This window comes from Miniopterus natalensis, chromosome 11 (genome assembly GCF_054644295.1).
Source record: "Miniopterus natalensis isolate mMinNat1 chromosome 11, mMinNat1.hap1, whole genome shotgun sequence".
NCBI classification, from domain to species: domain Eukaryota; kingdom Metazoa; phylum Chordata; class Mammalia; order Chiroptera; family Miniopteridae; genus Miniopterus; species Miniopterus natalensis.
This window is the reverse complement of record NC_142091.1, coordinates 63,424,753-63,446,167: the sequence shown is the minus strand read 5'-3', so window position 1 is coordinate 63,446,167 and position 21,415 is coordinate 63,424,753. Positions and strand designations below refer to the sequence as shown.

Below are 21,415 nucleotides of genomic sequence, written 5' to 3'. Positions count from 1 at the left end.
GTTGGTTCCAAATATTTCTGGATTTTTAAAAATGTTTAATTTTGTATATATGCTCTTATTTGCATTGGGAAGTTTGACTAATCTTTAAGAGAGCCCACAAATTAGCAACTCGATATATACATATTTGTGCCCGAATAGTATGCGCGTATGCTAAGTGGCTTACCTAATGAAATACCCACATGTGCCTATTTATAAACTTACACTTGGCATAGATACAATTAACCTAACAGTCACCTTTAGCTTTAAGTCAGATTTACATTTTGATTTGAAGAGAAAGTCTGCTCAATTTGTTTCTTTATGGCTCCCTAAGCAGAGCAGTGTCCTCTGCATGTGGTGGGGTTATATACTGCAGGCCAGACTATTTGGATCAGTGATGTTTTTAATTAACACACAGAAGGTCATGTTAGTGCCCAGGAGCTGCCCATGGCAGATGCTTTGCCTAATCATTATTGGATCCAATCACTATTAATCATTAAAGTTTCATTGGGGTTTGCAACTGTTGAGAGGAAACAGCAGGTTTTTCTGCACAGACCATTGAAGTCATTCTTCTTGTCCATTAACTCTTATGAGGTCGTGATGCTAATGCTTTCCCAATAGGACCATGTATCTTTCTTTCCATTCACTATGTGTTTCTGGTTTGGATAGCAGAGCCTGGTTTGGATTGCAGCCTACATTGGTATATCCCATTCTCCACTAAGGTAATCATTGCACTTTAATATAACAGAAAATGCAGGGCAGTCCCAGGAATGGGGAAGTAAGTAGTGAGTTCTGTTTGATCATGACCATCAAAAAGCATTATTTTTAAGAGCTCCATGGATATGGCCCAGGAGGACCATGCTGCCTATTTGGCTCTTCAGTGCAACCTCTTTAAAATATTGTAATAATTTTTTAAATTTTAATCGAGGTTTAGAGATTTTCTCCCTAGCTCTTACATGAACTTGACAGAAGAGCTCTTCAAAATCCTAAAAAGAGGTGTTATATTCCTTAAGATTATAACTATATTAATTTATTCCAATAAAACATAAGAACATGCACAGGTTGGAGAATTGAGAACACTTTATTCGTTGGTCTGGATCCAAAAATTGTATATGATTGAAGAGAAGGAATGTTTATGTCTCAATTTGTTGTAACTGGATCTTGAAGTAGATGGGTAAAGGATTCTGAATACAATTTTGATGTGTGCGGATGCAGGGACTCCCTCTGCCCACCACACACATACCACCACCACCACCACCAAGCAAGGAATTATTGGACATCAGCTGGATGTCATACAAGTCAACTCATTTCTGACACTCTCTACCTGGAAAGAACATCAGACTCTACAGGTTAAGAGCTCAGTCCCACAAGACTGCCCTCTACTTCAGATGCCAATCATAAGCTCAGTTTTCTCCTGTTCTCCTGATTGATGGGCTATCGATCAGATGTTCCAATGATTCCCTTCTTGAGTTTGATTAATTTGTTAGAGCAGAGCACAAAACTCAGAAAACTCATTTACTCACTAGATTGCCATTTTATTACAGAAGATATTAAAAGGTAAAAATCAACTGCCAGATGAAGAAATACATTGGCCAAGGTTGAGAACAAAGGAACTTCAGTCCTCCTGGAGCTTAGGGCCTTTGTCCTTCTGGAGCTTGGAGCCTAGTAAGGTTGCATGTGGAAGTGTCCCGGTTCCCCAACCTGGAAGCTCTACAAATTCTGTCCTTTGGGGTTTTGATGGAAGCGTTATTACATAGGCATGATTGATTAAATCATTGACCATTTGGCCATCAGTTCAACCTCCAGAACCTCATCACTCCTTGCAGGTGGAGGGTGGGTCTGAAAATTCCAATGCTCCAATCACAGGGTTGTCTCTCCTGGCAACTAGCCCCCGTCCTTAGGTGAAAAAGCGCAACTCCAAAAGTCACATCCTTGACATAATGAAAGACACCTCTATCTTTCTCACCACTTAAGAAATTCCAAGGGATTTATAAGTTTTGGATTTTGGTATCTGTAAGGCTCCTGGAACCAATTCCCCTCTATATCATTAAGCAATTAAAAAATTATATTAAAATAAAGAGGAGTGGATGATATTAGCTCAAAAGTTTGGTGAAATGGAAAAGTAACACACTAATAATTTGATATGTTGATGTTGAGGTAGCCTTTGTCATCCATGTAGAAATATTCAAACATAAACTGAAAATGTGTATCTGGAGCTCTAGGGAAAAATATTGGACCTAAGGAATTAGATACTGAAAGCATTGTCTTAGAAATTGTATTTGAAACAAAAGAGATAATCAAAGGAGGCATAGAAAAGAGAAGTACAGGAAGGTAGTCTCAGAGCCTCGGAGTTCTAGAAATTAATGGACAATTGGAAGAGTACAAGCTGTAAAGAACACAAAGAAACACTTATCTGGGAACTTGGAGAGAAAAAGAAATGTAAGGGAGAGTTTAAAAAAACAAGGGCTCTTTACTGATGTCAACTACTGTAAAGTCAAAGATCCAGCATTGAGAAAAGGGCCTTGGCATGAAAATGAAAACATTCAGTGATTATTTTACCAAGAGTTTCAGTAGAAATAGCCACAACAATTTCCAAGGCATTGGTAATTTCCAGGGCATTGGTATTTAGAGGGTAAAATAAGGCAGAACTTACTTCCAAGGAATTCAGTATAAGGTTAGAGAAATTAGTCAATAATAAGTCATCTACTCTAAATTTTTTATCTGTAGGCTGATATTATTGTAACCCATATTAATAAACTGTAAGGATTAGAGAAAATTTAGCACAATACTAAGAACATAAGCACTTGTTAAACACTCTCCCCTATTACTGTTCTAACTATCTCCTGCCTCATTTTGTCACCCTTTACAGGTGTTGCATGTTTTATAAATTGAAGGCGAGATCTTCCACCAGTGAAAAGATTGTGACTCACTGTATTGCAGTGATCTGGAACCGAATCCATGGTATCTCCAAGGTAGGCCTTTATTATAGAACTCAGTCTCTCTTTTCAGTCTTTTACCACCAACCCATTCTTTCTTCTTTTGCTCAGCTTCATTTCCAGGTAAGTGCCACTTCAGCTAGTTTCTGCCGTGTCTGTTAGGGCTTGCTGCCTCAGTTGGCCTCCCCTATCATTGCTACTGAATAGTGTGTTTGAGACTCTGGTTTCTCAGATAATACTGACAAGACTGGTGAGAACATTGCATCTATAAAAAAAATCACATTATGTTATTCATTTTTATTTTTAAAATGAAATTTATTGGGGTGGCACTGTATAATAAGATTATATTGTTTCGAGTGTCCAATTCTGAAACTGATTTTAGTTTAATATCACCACTGCTTTCTGCCACATTGTTGGATTTGTAAACTTATTTTTCTGGATATTGCTGTTGATATCCAGAGTCCTTTAAAATTAAAGCTAAACCATGGCTATGATGAAGATGCAGAAATAAGGTACCTTGCATTTTCATGGACCACTTTGTTAGAGGAAAGTGAGAGCAGAACAGCCTTGAAGACTAAGGTTTAAATCCAGAGGTTTTGTTGTCAGTTCAGGAGTTTCCTGGGAGGTAATTCAGTGACTATTTGGGGTGACACCTTACTGTGCTCAGAATCATATACTCTTTTTCAGTAAAGATGGATTTTTAAATTTTTTTTTAGGTAGAAGTTCCTCACTCCCTCAGGTGAACTGGGTAAGGCAGTTCTTTCCTGCCAATCTGTCAGACATAACCAAAAAATCTGAATTTCAGTCAAGCTTAGTCCAAAATTGTACCCGTCTGCTACATGGATAGTCGTATTGCCTACTGAATACAATTCTTCATGGGTCTTTTATATTTTTTTCACATTTACAAGGAAGTTAATGGCTGCCTTTGTTCACAACTATCTTTTTAAGGATGTCTGTAAATTAACCACCTTGGAAGGTGGAGATAGTGTCTTCCTCTGGAACAAAGGGAAGACATGCTTATTGCCCATTATAAAATATGTGTGTTCCCTAAATTCGGAGTTCCTTTGCTGTAGTGCATTCTACTGAGTATGCTGTTGTTACCTGGCCTTCTTTGGAAATTTGGACTCAGGGAATGGGCACAATAATACATTGATACTCTGACTCATGCTATTTCTGTAATAACCTCCTTATTTCTGGTCTTAAGTCTTCTACCAGCATCCATATAACTGTAGCAGGCTAACATGTTAGCTTTCATCTTTTAAGCCACATTACATTTTTACATTGTTTTGACCATGTTTCCATTGTCACATCTTCCTTGACCCTATCTAGGAAAGGTTCTTTGCTGTGTGATTAGATTGAACCCACCCAGTTAATCTAGAATGATTACAGGCAGGATTATTCATTTTTGTGTGGGATAGTCCCTGACATTATAAATGAGCATTCCTCACGCCCACATGTTAAACATTAGTCAGATGCCCAAGTCAGATGCCTCCAGTTTTCCACATACTCCTTAGGGAGGCAACATTGTCCACTAGACTTGATGATCTCCTTGGTCCCCTTCAATTTAAAGATCTTGGTATATATCTCTTTTCAAACATGTGAGTCTTCACTCTTAAGGCTAATCATGAATGTTTTAAGGAGTAATCTCATTACTTTTACCTAACGTTATGGCAAGTTTAGATTTCCCAGGATGCCTGTAACACAGGAAGTCACATGTTGAAAGAAAGCACCTCTTTCATTATGAAAAATGGAGAATGTGTCTAATTATATTTTTGTGGAGACAGGCATCTGTTATCTTTTAACACTTAATATCTTTGAAAATAGGCAAATGTCCACACATTTTCAATAGCTTAAACATCTAAAACTTGAATATTACTTACTATTCTCTAAATTACCATCATTGAGAGGTATGTAATCTAATGCAGCTTATAGCTCATGAGAATAAACTCTTACCCATCCCTATGACTATGATGCACAATCATTGCAAGTGAACTCACTATAACGAATATAGAAAGTGACTTAAGCATATAATTCCGAACATCAATTGTCATCTACCTTCCTTTGTCATGTAAAATATAATTTTATTGCTTTTTCAGTCTTAAATGAGAATTGTTAGCAAGATGGTGGTGCAACGGCTTTAACTGATACATATTTACTCTAGTCACCATATGGGATTTGTCATCCAAAGAATCTGATAAAATATTTATTTCCTTTACTACTTTAATCTGCCTTGTATATCTATAATATATGGTGATTTGGATAATACTTGAATTTGTGGCAATATAGCTAATGTTATAAAGATATAGGAAAAGTGAGATTTCCTCCTACTTCAGTTACCACTGTGTTTGCTAGAATAGAGATTTATTATAAACAAGGTGAAGGGACAGAATTGTTCAGTGAACTGAACTAAAGCAAGTTCTTCAAATTACTTTAATCTTTTTTACATACGATGAAAGTGTACATTTCAAACATGTGATGAAATATTTTTATCTTCTACCAACCAGTTACAAAGATTTAAAAAACAAACAAACAAAAAACAGCTTTTACTGGCACCTTTTATTGCATTATAGGTTTTAAAAAATATGTTAGTATTATTGGTATTGATGTCATTACTTTAAAATTGGAGAAAGAGAAAGAAGCAGAAGCGATTGGGAAATTGTATAATAAGATTATCATTTAACTATGTTATCTTGGTTTAATGAAAGGTTTCTGAACCTTAGCACTATTGACATTTTTACCATATGAAATTTTTTGTGTGTGTGGTTGGAGGGGTTGGGGGAGGGGAGGGCTGTTCCATACACCTCCCAAAAGTACAGCTGTTTCCCTAACCATACGTATTTTGCAAAACCTGAATCTCCTATATCTGTGTTGAAAATTGTAACAAGACGTGATGAATTTGTGACAAGAAGTGACAAGAATGACTCTAAAAGTTATTACTCGGAGGTCCAGAACTCAAGTTCATGTTTCATTAGCATGCCTCTCTTGAGATCTTTTTTCATAAAAATAAAAAGTTGAACTGGATCATTAGCAATTCTGTAGACAATTTATGATAAAACTTTGGAAAAGTTGTTTCAGCAATCCCTTGAGTTTTAATTGCTTTACCTATGACATGAGGTTCCTCCCTCCCCCACATAGATGATCAGCTTCAATAGTCTGTGTTCCATTATTACTGTGGCATTTGTAATGCATTTAAATTAAAATCAAGTGATCAATGCCATTTCTTATAATTCTCTTCATGAATACCTGGATAGACAAGTATTCATATATTCTTGTCAGTGAATTTCAAGTGCTGCCAGTAAGATCTCAAGCCCTTTTGATTTTTCTTATTATCTAGCTGAGAAATTTAATCTCTTACTTCTTTGTATAATGTTGTTAATTTCCCACTCTTTTATTCAGTATCATATGTCTTCAAGTTCTGTTCTCTAGTTCTTACTATATTTCAGAACTTATCCCACTTTTCATATTCATGTGTCAATCCAAGCAAAGTCTAAAAGTTCATTGCATAAAATTGATAAACATCAAGATATTTTTCCACCTTTTCTTCAGTTGACATAAATGAATGTGTCCTTTAGCTGAAGAAAATAGCTTGATGCATTGACAACATAAAAAACATCACTTCCTATTTGATCAGTGCAGCTGGAGGACATTTTGGTCACCTGTGCATAACATTGGAAATCATTTTATTGGTCATATAAACCCCCATCAGCTTTTGTGAATCATTTGCCTACAGCAGGAAAAGATCAAGTCATTTAGATGAGCAATAAAGTAATGGCAAGAAAAGGTTGAAATTCTCTTGGTTTTCTGTTTGCTTTTTCTGTGACTCGCAGCCTGTGATTTCTTTTTTCCCTCTAACGAAGATTGTATCTGAGCAAGGGGTCTCTGAGCAATGAGGTGACAGAAACTGCATGAAGGTCATGGCTATAATTTTCTTGAAGATGAATGCAAATTGTTAGCTACTTATCTAAATGGTCCTTTATCTCTCTGATGCAAAGACTGCTATAGTTAGCCCCAAAGCGTCTCAGTTTCAGGAAAGCATTACCTAGGAAAATGGCAGATTGCACAAGTGGGAAATAGAAAATTATTATAAAATCCTCCATTGTGATCTTTATAATCATTGGAACTGCATTCAGGGAAAAGCTTATCATATCAACATTGAGATAAACACAACATAAGAGCTTTGGGGAACACTGGAGATGTAGTAGGAGGGAACTAACTGCCTTGGAGAACAGCCCTTGCTTTGCCACCTACAGGTTTCATGGCCTGCAACAAGTTATTTAACTTCTGAGTCTTCTAATTTTCTCATCTGTAACATGTGGACAACAGTAGACCTATCTCAGATCTATTGTGTTAATGTGTGAGGAACATTTATAGTACCTTGTAAGACACAATATATATTCTCAACAAATATGCATTATTATTGCTCAGGCAGCAAATATATTCTCAACAAGTATATATTTTTATTGCTCAAGCAGCAATCTTTGTCAAATTTGTCTTATCTTTTTTCCTCATTGCACAGGATTCATAATTCATCAGTGGTAAAAAGAAATTAATTTGGATTTAGAGATATATCATTCTTTCATATAAAATTTTTACATTAGGATTTCATTTATTTCAACAAGTCTTTCTCAAATGCATACTATAAAACTATAAGGCCTGCCATAAAACTATAAGGATTCAAACAAAAGAAAATAGCTTAAGTCCATGATGACAAAAATTGTTAAATGTGTTTAGGTTTAAAGAAATATTCTTATCTATAAAAGAGTAATCATAAAACTTGCTTTATCTGTCTTGCAGTTATATTGTGGACAGTAATATAAGGTTATTGCTCTATTAACTCATTCAAGATCAAATTTCCAGTGACAGAATAATGGGTACTGATGTACATAATCATAATTTAAAGCATAGAACCAAAGACATTAAATGTAAAAGAATGAGATAAAAATGTGTAGAAATCATCTCAGAAAACCCACTCAAAATATAATTTTTAATTATATGACAGGTAATATATGTTTCCCGCCTTTTTATTTAATTTATTGGAGTGGCACTGGCTGACAAAACTATACAGGTTTCAGGTATACAATTATACAGCACATCATCTGTACCGTGTATTATGTTTTCACCACCCCAAGTCAAGTCTACCTCCATCACCATTTATTCTCCTACCCTCCCTATCCCCCCAGCAATAACTACACTGTTATTTGTGTCCATGAGTTTTTTTCTCTCTTTTTCCCCCCTCTCAATCCTTCCTATTTGGATAATACTTCAAGCTTAGCCAAGGTTGGACATCACCTTTAAATAAGGTGGCCACAACAGACTTGCCACTTTCAACATGGATGTCATGAAGTGTTTTGATGGCAGGCACTATTGACAATTAACAAGGGGTGTTAGAAAACAAGAACTGGGCAGTAAGAATGGGTTCGTTGGATCTGAAATATTACTCAGGAACATAAGTCCTGATTTCAGTTAGCAATATCAATTTTCTATCAGAGTCTTAAGTGCTTACATTGGCCACTGTTGTAGAGTTAAGAGGTAAAGTGCAAAAGGTGTATACAAATAGAATTGAGGAAGAAAGAAATTTCTCCTCTAGAAGCATTTAAAGTTAAAATTATTCTACAATATGTGGGCAAAATAAAATGCTTTCAATGGCCAGATAATGGACACTAGAAGATGGTGGAGTAAGAAGCACCAGGGATCCGTTTCCCTACTTAGACAATGACTGCCCTAGAAAAATCTCTCTGATATAACTACTTTGGAGCTCTGCAGTATATTAAAGGCTTGGATATTAAAAATGTGGTTAATTTTGATCAATGTGAGATTTTAGCACAGTAGCAGTCATGTGTTCCTGGAGCAGCCTACACACAAATTTCAAGAGCCTGGATGCACAAAAAGAATCTGTGCTCTGATTACTGATGGCTGCTTTTGACTTCTAAGGTGCAAAAAGGCAAGTGACCATTATATTGTATCTACACACTCTATAATTAGCCCCTTTCCCTCTGGCTGAAGGGGAAGCCAGAAGATTTAAAGGGCAAGCATCCTTTTCTGTTCTTCATTTTTATCATTTCCTCCCTTTGCGAGCCAGACTTTAAAGACTAAGACATTCAAAAGCAAATGCATATGTGGGGAAATTAGAAAATGACCATGCACACTAAAGGAAAGGCACAGGCTCAAAAAAGACCTGAGATAACTTTAAGTTTATATCTAAGGCTGATTCTTGACACAAAGATAGCTCCTCACCAAAAAAAAAATCCAATAAACCAAATAAAAAATAATAAACAGTAAACCCTAAGGAAGGGAGACAATCTGATTTCCAGAGCTAATGCATTATTAGATTCAAATGTACAGTTTTCAACCACAGCAACAAAAATAAAAAGAATACAAAGAAACAAAAATATGGCCTACTCAAAGGAAAATAAAACAAAACAAAAAACAAACTGTCTCTGGAAAAATACCTAGTAACAGATCTACTAGACAAAGATTTTTAAACAATTGTATTAAACATGCTCAAAGAACTAACTAAAAGAAGAGTAACAGAATGCTGAGAAAGTGATATAGGAACAAAATAAAAATAACAATAAAGAGATAGAGAAAGTTAAAAGAAACTGAAAAGAAATTTGGGACCTGAAAAGTACAATAGCTTAAAGAAAAACACACGAGTTATTCAAAGAAGATTTGAGCAGGCAGAAGAAAGAATCAGCAAACTTAAAGAAAGGACAATGAAAATTCCCAAGTCTGAGGAACAGGAAGAAAAAAATAATAATAAAGAAAATTGAACAGAGCCTAAAGGGCCTGTGAGACACTATCAAGGAGAACAATATACACATTGTGGGAGTCCCAGGAGTAGAGAGAATATTTCAAAAAATGATGGCTAAAAACTTCCCAAATTTCATGAAAGAGATGAATATAAAATTTCAAGAAGCTCAACAAACTCCAAATTAAGATGGGCTCAAGAGATTCACAGTGAGATACGTTATAACCAAACTTTTGAATGCCAAAACCAAAGAGAATAACAGTGAAGTAGTGACTCATCACATACAAAGACTTCTCCAAGAGAATTTCAGCAGATATCTCATCAAAAACTCTGAGGCCAGAAGATAGTGGGCACTGTTGTAAAAAACCACATTTTAAGATACCAATGGATATTATTATTCCTATTTTTTCTTCAATAGACTGATTCATATTCTTTTCTCCCCCCCCCCCTTTAACAGATTCAATTGGTAATCTTAAAGAACAACTTCAAAATTACCTTGTTGTAAAAAAAAAAACAAACAACAAAAACCTTTTCTCTGCTTCTCCTAAATCATTTTTATCTTCAGGCTATATTGTAACCCACTGCCTCCCTCCAAATTCATTTTGGGCACATTACTTGAGATCCTTATTTCTGTGATTGCCTTTTTAATAGCTTGGTTCTGGAGGCATTTTTCTCAAGTATTTCAATGCTTCATATCTATCTTGTACTAAAGCTTCTTATCTTTTAGAAGGGTGAATTGAGACAAACTGGGTATAGTTTCCTAAGATTATAGGTTAATCTCAGTCAGTGGAAACTCCGTTACCTTGATTGAGAGTGGAGCTTGGGGACAGAGTGTGAAGAATGGAACCGCTCCTGTCACTTCTTGGCTTTGGTGGATTGGGGCTGCTGCCTTACTCTAACATAGTTTGTTCTCTAACATTTATTGGTTTATTCCCAGCAATGCTTTTAGGTACAAATTTCTTCAAACTGCCAGTGTAACTAAGCCAACATTTTGAAGTGCTTTTAAGTTTCCTGAGGTCAGGGACTTTGTTTTATTTTTGTGTTAACTTCTTTTCACCAACTTTGTCCACAACTAGTAAATTTCAAAAGAAATACATTTATAAAATATTTAGGGGAGAGGAGTTAGAAATAAAAGTTCATAATGGATGGACCAAACAAGATTAGACTTATTTGTAATTAAAACTAATATTATAATCAATTTGCTTGTATATGTGTGTGCATGCATGTGAATAAAGTCTAGCTCTCTTACACTCTCTACATACACACACACTATATATATGTATGTATATATATATAAATACAGAGAGAGAGAGAGAGATGATATAGATGATATAGATATAGAGACAAAGAGATAGAGATGATAGAGATGATAGAGATGATAGAGATAGAGATAGAGATAGAGATAGAGATGATAGAGATAGAGATAGAGATGATAGAGATAGAGATAGAGATAGAGATAGAGATAGAGATAGAGATAGAGATAGAGATAGAGATAGAGATAGAGGAGATAGATAGAGATATAAAGTGATGCATGGGTCCATTTTTTCTTCCACTGTGGTCTCTGCACCTGAGAATATATTAGGTTCTCAATATTTGTACTTAAAAAAATAAACAAATTTATACTAAATAATTTAATTTTTGTATTATAATACATGCAACATTGGAAGGGACTAAAACTATGTCTGTGGTAAAACAACTTTTGCCTAATTTTGCCATGTTGCTCACTGACTTGTAATTATTTAACTATAAATTAATTTTGGTACAAAATTTTGTACATATGGGGGGGGGGAAATAAGGTTAAATTACTAGCCATCATTACCTAAAAGATAAATGATAAGTAAGGATACAAAATAATAATAATACTAACAAGAGGACAAATTATATAAGTAAATAATAGAACAAGTAATAAATACATAATACAAGAATAAACTCACAACTGTAAACCTACTTTTGCCAACTCCCCCTATATTTATGACTTAAGAATCAGAAAACTTTAGTGTGAAGGTAGAGAAGGGCACTTATAATTTGGGACTCATAAAGAAATGTTTTTATGAGGACAATAATACCTTGAATGGGTTTTGCACAAATTTATTGCATTCTCTTCATGGAAGAGCTTAATGTAAGAGTTGTAAAAGATGCCCAAATACAGGGCCATCACTCATTTGAGAAAAGAAGACAATGGATAAATGGCCAGTGATTTGTTTTATGCCTATAGTGGCTTAACCACAACTCTTTATAATATTTCAGCAGAAAGATATTTATGATGAAACATTAATATCTCAGCTCAGACTCTATGGCAAAGCAGAAATGCCTGGAATATATTTTCAAGCTTTTTTTACTTGGAAGTAAAACAACAGGTAATGTTTGTAGTCAAATCTACTTAATCTTCAAGTTAAAATGAGTTTAAGACCATAGTACCAATTTAAATTGATTGAGGGAATTATATATTTTATTTTATTTTTAAAATTATTTTTAATTTACTTTTTAAATTGAATTTATTGGGGTAACATTGTTTAATAAAATTACATAGGTTTCAGGTGTACAATACATAATCTCTATTATTATATTGTGTGTTCAATACCCCCAAGTCTCCTTCCACCATCATTTATCCCCTTTTTACCCTATCTACCTCCCCCCAGACTCCTTCCCTCTGGCAATCACCATACTGTTAACTGTATATTTCAAATGGCTATATTAGATGGCGAACACATTCGCAAATTATTTGACCCTAAGAAAGAAGGAAAAATCATTGCTATCTCAGATGATTAAGTTGTTCAATTTTTAAAAAAAATAATTGAAATACAACTATTATAATACTTGACTATATTCAAAGTAATCTGAATTAATTTCTTAGGCAATTCAAGTTTTGAAAACATTCAGTTTTGTAAAATGCTTCCTTATACAATGTCTTGCATAGAGACATGGCATGGTGAATAATTAATGCATACCTGCTATTTTTGTCTATGTGTCACTAAACAACTGGTTATCAGTTTCCTGTTTCGAATATTCTTGTAGCATAACTTTAGAAGTAAGCCTAATAGCATAGGGAGACTATGATTTATATAATATGATCTATAATGTTATGTATGAGGATTCTTGGAGTAATATAAGTGTCCCTAATACTATCTTGAATAAATATCCCATTTGTTTAAAGTAGCTGTATGAGAACAAACTGATTTAACCCTATTTCTTTCTTAAGCTCCCATGTCTGATGTCCCCTCAAAACTAAAAGATGATGCAGAGAAAATTGTGCTGTGTGAAATTTCTAGCATACCTTATACTGATATTATTAAACACTATATAAACTTAAGTGACTCTACTTACCAGCAAGGTGAGTAGAAATGGAAAATCAAATAGTCATTGAATAGTCAAAGCATATAGCTATTCCTTTGTCTTTGATTTGTTCCTGTCTTTATTTCCCCTGTGTATACAGGTGTACACAAAAGAAACTTTTAAAACTGAATTAGTTATTAGTACTATGACATACCGTAATTATCCTAGAAAAATTGGAGAATTAATATAAACATTAGTTAACATGATTATGACCTGTACCAACATATCTAAATGTTTCTTTAAAGTCTTATTTGGTGAAGATCTTCTTTAATTACCATCAAAATAATTACTTTCCTGCCATGGTTTTATGAGTCTGCTAGCACAGTCCCAATTAAAAGATAATAAAGTGAGAGAGATAAAACCTAGTTTTCCAAGAGTGTGCAATTTATAAGTCTGTGACTTGAATTTCAGTTTCCTGATACCTTCTGATGCCTATTATTCTAAATTATGGTTGACAGAGTGATATAGCAACACATGTATTTCTGATATTTTCAAGCAATCTATAATTATACTACTATCATATTGATTGATAAGGAATCTAAAGCAATTTAGAGTTTACTCTGGAATCTATCACATATTCAGAAGATCTGAAACCAGTTGTGAGATTTAAAGCTGCACTCTAATATTAGCTGCAGTATTACTACTGTTTTATCATTCTGATGGTGTTTCATTATCAATAGGATAATTTCTTATTTTGAAATGTAAATTTATTTAAAAATCTGGCCCCAAGTTATTTTCCCAGTCTGTTGTTTCCTACTTTGAACCCTGTAATCATGAATCCTAAACTTATTTTCCAAATATACTTCTCTTTGATAAACATTTTTCTCAGGATTTACACATTTGTCCTTTCTTACCTTTGTTCATCACTGGACATACTGTCTCCATGTTATCTGCTAGCATGTTTCTTTTCCCCGTTAGATTATTAGTTACCTGAGGTCAGGGACTGCATGCTCTCTGATTCCCAAGTGCCTACCACCTTGACCCATGTGCAGCTGGTATTTAATAAATACTTGTTATGTGAGTGTTAAATGAGTAACAGAGTATGTCAGCATGAAAAATCCTGGAGGGAATGTTAGGAACCAGTGAATAGACTGCTGACAAGCTTCAGGTGTATTTTTCCTATGTTACTCAACATTCTTTATTTCTTGCCATGAGAGCTGACCAGATTGTGTGTTTTAATTAACTGTTAGCTCCCCTGGGATACTCAGAAGTGAGCAGTTACTTTGGTAAATACCATCAATACGGAGTGTCTGGTTCTCTAAGGTTTAAGTCCCATGTTCGTTCAAGTCCTGTGTAACTGTTCAGTCTAGACGTAGGCAGACCCCCATCCCTTGTCAATGGCAAGGGGGGATTAGCTTTCAGGAATGCCTTCTGCTACTTGGCCTTTGCATGGTCCCCCGGACAATGGCTTTCATTAGACTTTTAACTAAACTCTTCAAAATCAATTGAACAATCAGAGACTGCTTGTTACTATCTTACCTGTTTTCTTGGTTCTCCCATTAGTCTACTTAGGTGTCTTATCAGAAGGGGAGCAGGAATTTGAAGACTCCTGAGTCACTCAGGATTTACTGTCCCAGAAAAGCCCAGGAATCAGCAAAGGTTAAGACCAAAGCTGATAGTGATAAAACATTATCCTGCTGAGAGAGGCAACAGCACCAAGGTCATAAAGAAAATGACTGGTGGAAATATTTTTATCTGAGATGAAATAATAAAGCAGTCCATGTGGTGGAGAGAAAGGAAGGGATTCTTTTTATTAATAATATTTTATTATTATTTTTTTAGACTGCAATGGGGTTGTAGGAGAAATTAATGCCCCTCAACTGTACACAATTCTTGAGTAGCTCTGGGAATTGGGAAGTCTGCAATTTAGAACTGCTCTCGTCTGTTCTTAGGAGCAATTTAACCAAGCTCCTCTTAGCAAAACTCTTAAGCACAGAAATCCTAGCCTTGATTTTAAAGCCAGTAGTAAAGATAATACAATCCTCCTGCATAAAAACAAAATAGTATTAATGCTGAGCTGCTAGGGAAGTCTGTATTAAATGAGCCCACCAGTGCTGGAATGAGCCAGTTTAGGGTGTCATTTATCACTAGCCATTTGGGGTGCACCAACCATAGAGCCAGCCCTCAGACTGACCCTTACAAAAGCTGGCCCCCTATGTGCACAGAGATTTGTATCTGTAGGCATGCTGATCTTCTTCAGGATTTAAATTTATTTTCCTGGCATGGTTCATGGCTCCTGTCTCCAGGTACTTGTCCTCTGAAGTGAGAGCCTGCCTCTGCAGTGCACCTCCCACAGCAGCTCAGAGCCCTTTGACAATTTGTAGCTCTGGCTCCTTTTCAACTCTTAAATCTTAGTTTACGACCCATTTACCTGGATAATTCATAATGGATCAAGTTGCTAATTTTGCCTTTTGCTGCCTCACCCAAGGATATATGTGATAAGAGGGTGCTATTGCATTAAGGTTGATTTATTGATTGGTAGATTTTGGGGTTTTTTGTTTTGCTTTTATAGGTTACTTTTACAGATTGGAAAACACAATCTTCTTTCTTTTTTTATTGAATTTACAGAGTTGACATTGGTTAATAAAATTATATGTTTCAGGTGTACAGTTCTATAATACAGCATCTGTACATTATATTGTGTGTTCACCACCCCAAGTTAAATCTCCTTCCATCACCATTTATCCCCTTGTCCCCTCTTCTACCTCCCCCCACCCCCTTTCCTGTGTCCCTTAGTAAGTGAGTGGATAAAGAACCCATGGTACATTTACACAATGGAATACTACTTGGCTGTAAAAAAGAAGGAAATCTTACCTTCTGGGACAGCACGGATGGACCAGAAGAACATTATGCTAAGCGAAATAAGTCAGTAGAGAAAGACCAGTGACACAATTCTTTTTCTCTCCCAGATGAAAGCCTATATTGAAATAGGCAACATTATTTTATATATTTTCTCATATTCCTTTCTTGTTTCCCTTTTTTAATTTAAAAATAAATCACCCTGTGGAAAGCAGCTAGATAAATGATGATAGACAGGAAAATCCTTCACTCTCACCTAAAAGGAATTGTTCATTAGAGGTTTGACCCATCAATATATTTCTCCTTCCTTCTTGAGGTTGTAGGTCAGGGGTCGATTACCATTATGCATTATATATGAGGTCACACTAGTGACACTGGAAGCACCAATGTTCTTCAACTCATTCATTCCTCAACACATGTTCATTGAGTGCCTACTCTGTGTAGGTACCTACTTGTAGGTGCTGAGAATACAGAGTAGGCAAGAAAGATAGTGTTTTTGCTCCCCTCCCCCTTAAACTTGCATTTTATATTCTTTGTACTCCTTCATCATAGCACAATGTCACTAAAAATTTGCAGGTTGTCAATTCAATGAATCTGACCTCAACTTTCCCCAAATATTAACAGTGTGACCTTACAACATAAGGTCACGGTGAAGATCACAACAAAGAAGAGATTATAGTGGCTTTTAAATGGCCTTTGGAATCAGAAGAATCCAGCTTCTCTTTCCAGCTTTGTGACCTTTGCCAAATTATTTAACTTCTCTGAGTCTCAGGTTATCTCACTTGTAAATAGGTAATATCATCCCATCACGTCCCAGACAATTGCAGGCCCAAGATCAAGAATATATATGAAGTCTATCATACCATATGTCTAAATGTTCAAAAGATATAAGGCAATTTAACATACAGTTAAATAAGATGTTATTTACTTGTACCTTGTCATTTTCACAATGACCTGAAAGTCTAATTTAAAATTTATAATTTTTGAATCCCTCAAAGCTCTGACCATGGAGAACTAGTCTCATCTGCAGTCTCCAGCTCATAGCTCATGCCTTCCTCTCTTTCCACTCCCAGCTTTCTTGCTCACAAGAGATCTCAGGCATACATGCATAAAAACCTCAACTCATCCAAGTTCCATCTACAGCCCCCATCCCCAACAAATAACTGTCCCTTGATAACCCCCCGGCCTAAGAGTGCCCCCACCAACGTTATAATATACCAGTAGAAAATGACCTCAGAAAATTGCACTTACATGTTCTGAAAGTGGGCTTGGAAGGAAAGCAAAGAATTCCATGACCTCAGATACTCAGAGCATTATCCAGAATTACACATGTCTCAGGGTTTTGACAGGCATGTTCGTTTTGGACCTATACACTCCTTTCTTGGTAAGAGTGATAGGGCCAGAGTGTGGCCCTATTAACTGAGGGACTATAATTACTAAGGTAACTGTGTCTCAAATTAGATAACATTTCTTAATTCTGTGCCGGAATCATGATAAATATGTATCAGTGGGGGCTAATTTATGTCAATAGTAGAATAATAATAATTTTATTCACCCCAAAGGTGGGTTAATAACATATATAATTAGCTACCATCTCAGTGCCTTAAGCAATATTTTGTCCATTTATTATTCTTCATGGGTCATAAAATGCTGGCCAAAGTGTGAACTTCGACTCTTCACAGTTCTCAAGGGATCTTCTTTAGCTTTGCAACTGTGCCAAGCTCTGAATATATTTGCAGGTAATTTCTCCTGTTTGGTAATATATTTCTGGAAGGTACAGATAGTTTTCTACTGAGAACAAGGGAGAGGACATCACTGTATTTACATCGAACACCAAGCTACCATGAAATGGCACGTCTTTTAATTTCATGCCCCTTCAGAGGTGCACTCATAAGAAAACTAGTTTATTCCACTTATCGAAATGAGATGAAGGGGGAGATTTAGCAGTAGCAGCTTGATGAATGAGTGAACATATTTTTGTGACGTTAACTTAGTTAAAACTCACTATCTTTCCCCTTGACCTCCCAAGTCTCCTGATGGTTTAAGGAATAGTTTAATCTTTACAACAATCCCCCCAAATAAATAAAATAAATACATCTGAAAAGTCCACAGAAACTATTTAACAGGCATATACAAAAAGCAAAGAGGAAAACAGAAACATAGAATCATGAGGCATATGGAAAATAAACAGCAAAATGGTAAACATATAGTGAGTGACTGAATGATTTTCCTCTAAAATCAGGACAAGGCAGACTGTCCTGCTCTTTGCCCTTACTACTCAATATTGTGCTACCAATGGAGTAAGGGGGGAATCATCTAATTGGGAAGGCAGAAGCAAAACTGTCTTATCTCTGACACCAAGATTCTCTATGTAGACTGTCCTAAAGGAAACACACACACACTCACACACATTCTTAAGTCTAATAAACAAGTTCAGAAAGGTAACTGGATAAAAAAAATGTGTTGGGGGGAGACTTGACTTGGGGTGGGGAATACACAATACAGTGTATATATGATGTGTTGTGGAATTGTGCACCTGAATCCTGTATAATTTTATTAACCAGTGTCACCCCAATAAATTCAATAAAAAGGAAACAAAAATATGACAATTTTAAAAATTCAATTATAAATTGATATGTAGTTTGATATTCAATTTAGGATAAAATATTAGATAACTGCCCATTCTAGTCCATAATAGAACAAAGATAAATCTGAAAAATGTACATTGGATACCTCCTTCTATGGTGAATTAACCAATTCTTGAAAACTTAATTCACCATTTCTTGAGGTGAAGCCCCTATTTCTTCAAGTAAGTAAAGGTACAAGGTAGGAGGATCGGTAATAATAATTTGTTTTATTAGAAGTAATAACTTCATTGTTCATCTGTATTTTATTTTACTTCAATTGTTTGGCAGGAAATATCAGCCCTGCAACAAACTCAATAGAGCAGCTTGAGGACACTAATTGGAGAAAAATGACCTTACAGTGTCCTGTCCTTTGAACTGAGCATGCTGTGAGAAAAGCCTACTCACTGGATATTAATATTTATACCAGTTTGGAATTATTGCATAGCATTATTAAAAATATAAAAAGTTTTACTTTAAAAGTATTACATGTATTAGCTCATGTAATATTTCCAACAGCTCCCACAAAGTTTAGCAAAGAGGAAACTAAACTCAGTTAAAGACCTAAGTCTTCAAATATTAAATATCAAGTAGGTAGTTAAAGACACATTGTTTCAAAGAGCTTGTGCTTCTCAACATTCCACAAAGATGTCTTCATTAGTAACCCAATGATAAGCCAGAGAGATGCTCTGTTTCCTCTTTAATCTTCTTTGTAAACCAAGATAAAAAAGAGAATAGTAGTTTTTAACCCAAGGACTGTTTTTATTTGACTCCTGAATGAATTTTAGGACACGGAGACACTTTGGGATTGCCCCCTGAAGGCTTTTGTAATCATGCACAGTAGGGGAAACAATTATTGTCAAGAATTCACTTTGTACATATTCTAACTGAACTTTATACAGCATGGCAGGTCAAACTTCTAATAACTAATTTAATTGAGCTCCCTACTAGTATATATAGCCTTTTCTTAGACTGTGGAGGTATTTCTGGGGGGGGGAATGTTTTTAAATACACTTGAGAGAAATAAAAAGAAAGTCTAATCATACAATTATGAAAAAAAATTAGAGAAATTATTTCCAGGGTGATCTATAGAACTGATGTCACCTCCGAGATAATAGTGGACTGTCAACAAACTACCAGACAAAATTGATCACCTCTTTGGTGTTTCCATAGGCCTTTGTATATATGTTTATTGTAATATAAGCCAATAATAAACATATCTAACCACGTTTTGAAACCATGTGTCTGACCTGAACGTTTTACACATTCACTCAGTGAAGACTCACAAAACCCTCATGAATCAGGTATTATTATTACTCCACTTTTTCATAGACTCAAGGATATTGACTTGTCTAAGTCCACCCAGCTTACCTTTTTCTTATGTTTTGTCCTCATGTTATATCTTTTGTCACCCATTTACTTTCACCCTCTGTGTGTTTTATATTTAAAGTTTGCCACTTGTAGACAGCAGAAGGTTGGGTTTCACTTATTGATCAATTCTGGACATCACTGCTTTTACCTGAAATTCTCATTAAAAATGAAACAATACATGTTACTGCTGTGATGCTTGTTGTTTATGGAACAAAATGCCACGTGAGCACAGAAACTAGAGAGGCAGGGAAGGTGTCACATGGGAGAGGATATTGATTTCATCCTTAGAGGGCCACTGAAGTTGGTTGTATGTGCAAGATGGCAGCAGCAGCAGTGATAAGGGAAATAACATGTACAGAAACAGAAACGCCAAGCAGTGGCAAAGGCATAGTGTAAAAGAGATATTTGGGGCATGCACCTTTTTAGTACATTTTTCTATGGGAGTACATTATCCCCTCTACTAAATATCTGAGCCTAGTTGTCATAATTATACCAGATTAACCCCAGGTACTATATCCAGCTAGGTAGTTAGATAGATGATAGATATATAGATTGATAGATGTTAGAAACATAGATAGATAGATGATAGATGATAGAGATAGATACATGGATATATATATATAACCATAATTAATTGGGTCAGCTTTGTACAAATTAGTTATATTCACCAAATCTCTCTTTCAGGATTAGAGCTAAGAAACTTGGACATTAGTATTTGAAAATGGTGACACTCCCCCCAAAAATATGTTTGATAAGGAAAAGAACTGCAAGTTTATGTAGCTATTCTACCTTCACTTACAGAGAAGAGTATTTTCCTTTCAACATCATTTCCATTTAGTAGCATGGCCCAGACTATTTATTCCAGCCAGATAGATCTGTTAGGTTTACTGCAGAGATGTTTCCAAGGTCTTTAGGGTAAGTTTTTGGCTACCCTAGGAGGGTAATGAAAATTATAGCCTACACAATCATGGCAAAGATAGTGGGAGTGAATAAAAAATTCAACTCGGCACTTTCCATTCTCTCTGCTCTGTCTTAAGGTTGTGTCATGAATACAAGGATGAGCAAAAGTCAGTTTACAGTTATAATACAAACAAAGAGTACAATAATTAATAAATAATGATACAGCAATAAACTCTGTTTTGCAAACTCACAACTGTAAACCTACTCTTGCCCACCCTGCATCTATTCATCCCTTGGCAATGTAGGGAAATAGCAGGGTGATATGAACTGGGATGGAAATGAATACGAACGTATGGGAGGTGATTACATTTTTATGTGTTCTATAAAGTCCCATATACAGTTATGAAATTCCATAAACAATGTCAATACTGGCTTAATATATTCAGTAACGGTTGTTCCATTTGAAGCTGGGATTGACCATGTTTTCATATTAGAGAGAAATAATACAAATCCAAAACAGTTTAACAGGAATGGAAAACACTACAAATCAAAGTTGTGAAAAAATGATAGGCCGTTTTCCTTATATTACAAAAAATAAGTTACAAGTGTTGAATTATGGCAAAGACTTGAATGGGCCATAACAAATCTCAGTGGCTGAAAGCTGATTCAGAATAAATGGAGATAATTAACAGATAGGAGATCTGCATGCAACAGGTAATTGGATTATC

The 21,415-nt window shown here is 35.4% G+C and overlaps 1 long non-coding RNA gene across 1 annotated transcript in view; it reads left to right on the top strand.

Annotated features, from left to right (window-relative positions):
- Positions 1-2,849: 2,849 nt before the first annotated feature.
- The window catches only part of LOC148092045 (uncharacterized), a 310,662-nt gene continuing 292,096 nt past the window's right edge, over positions 2,850-21,415 (top strand). The window contains exon 1 of the long non-coding RNA XR_015715315.1: positions 2,850-2,948. This is a non-coding gene — a long non-coding RNA (uncharacterized LOC148092045). The remainder of the gene's footprint in view (positions 2,949-21,415) is intronic.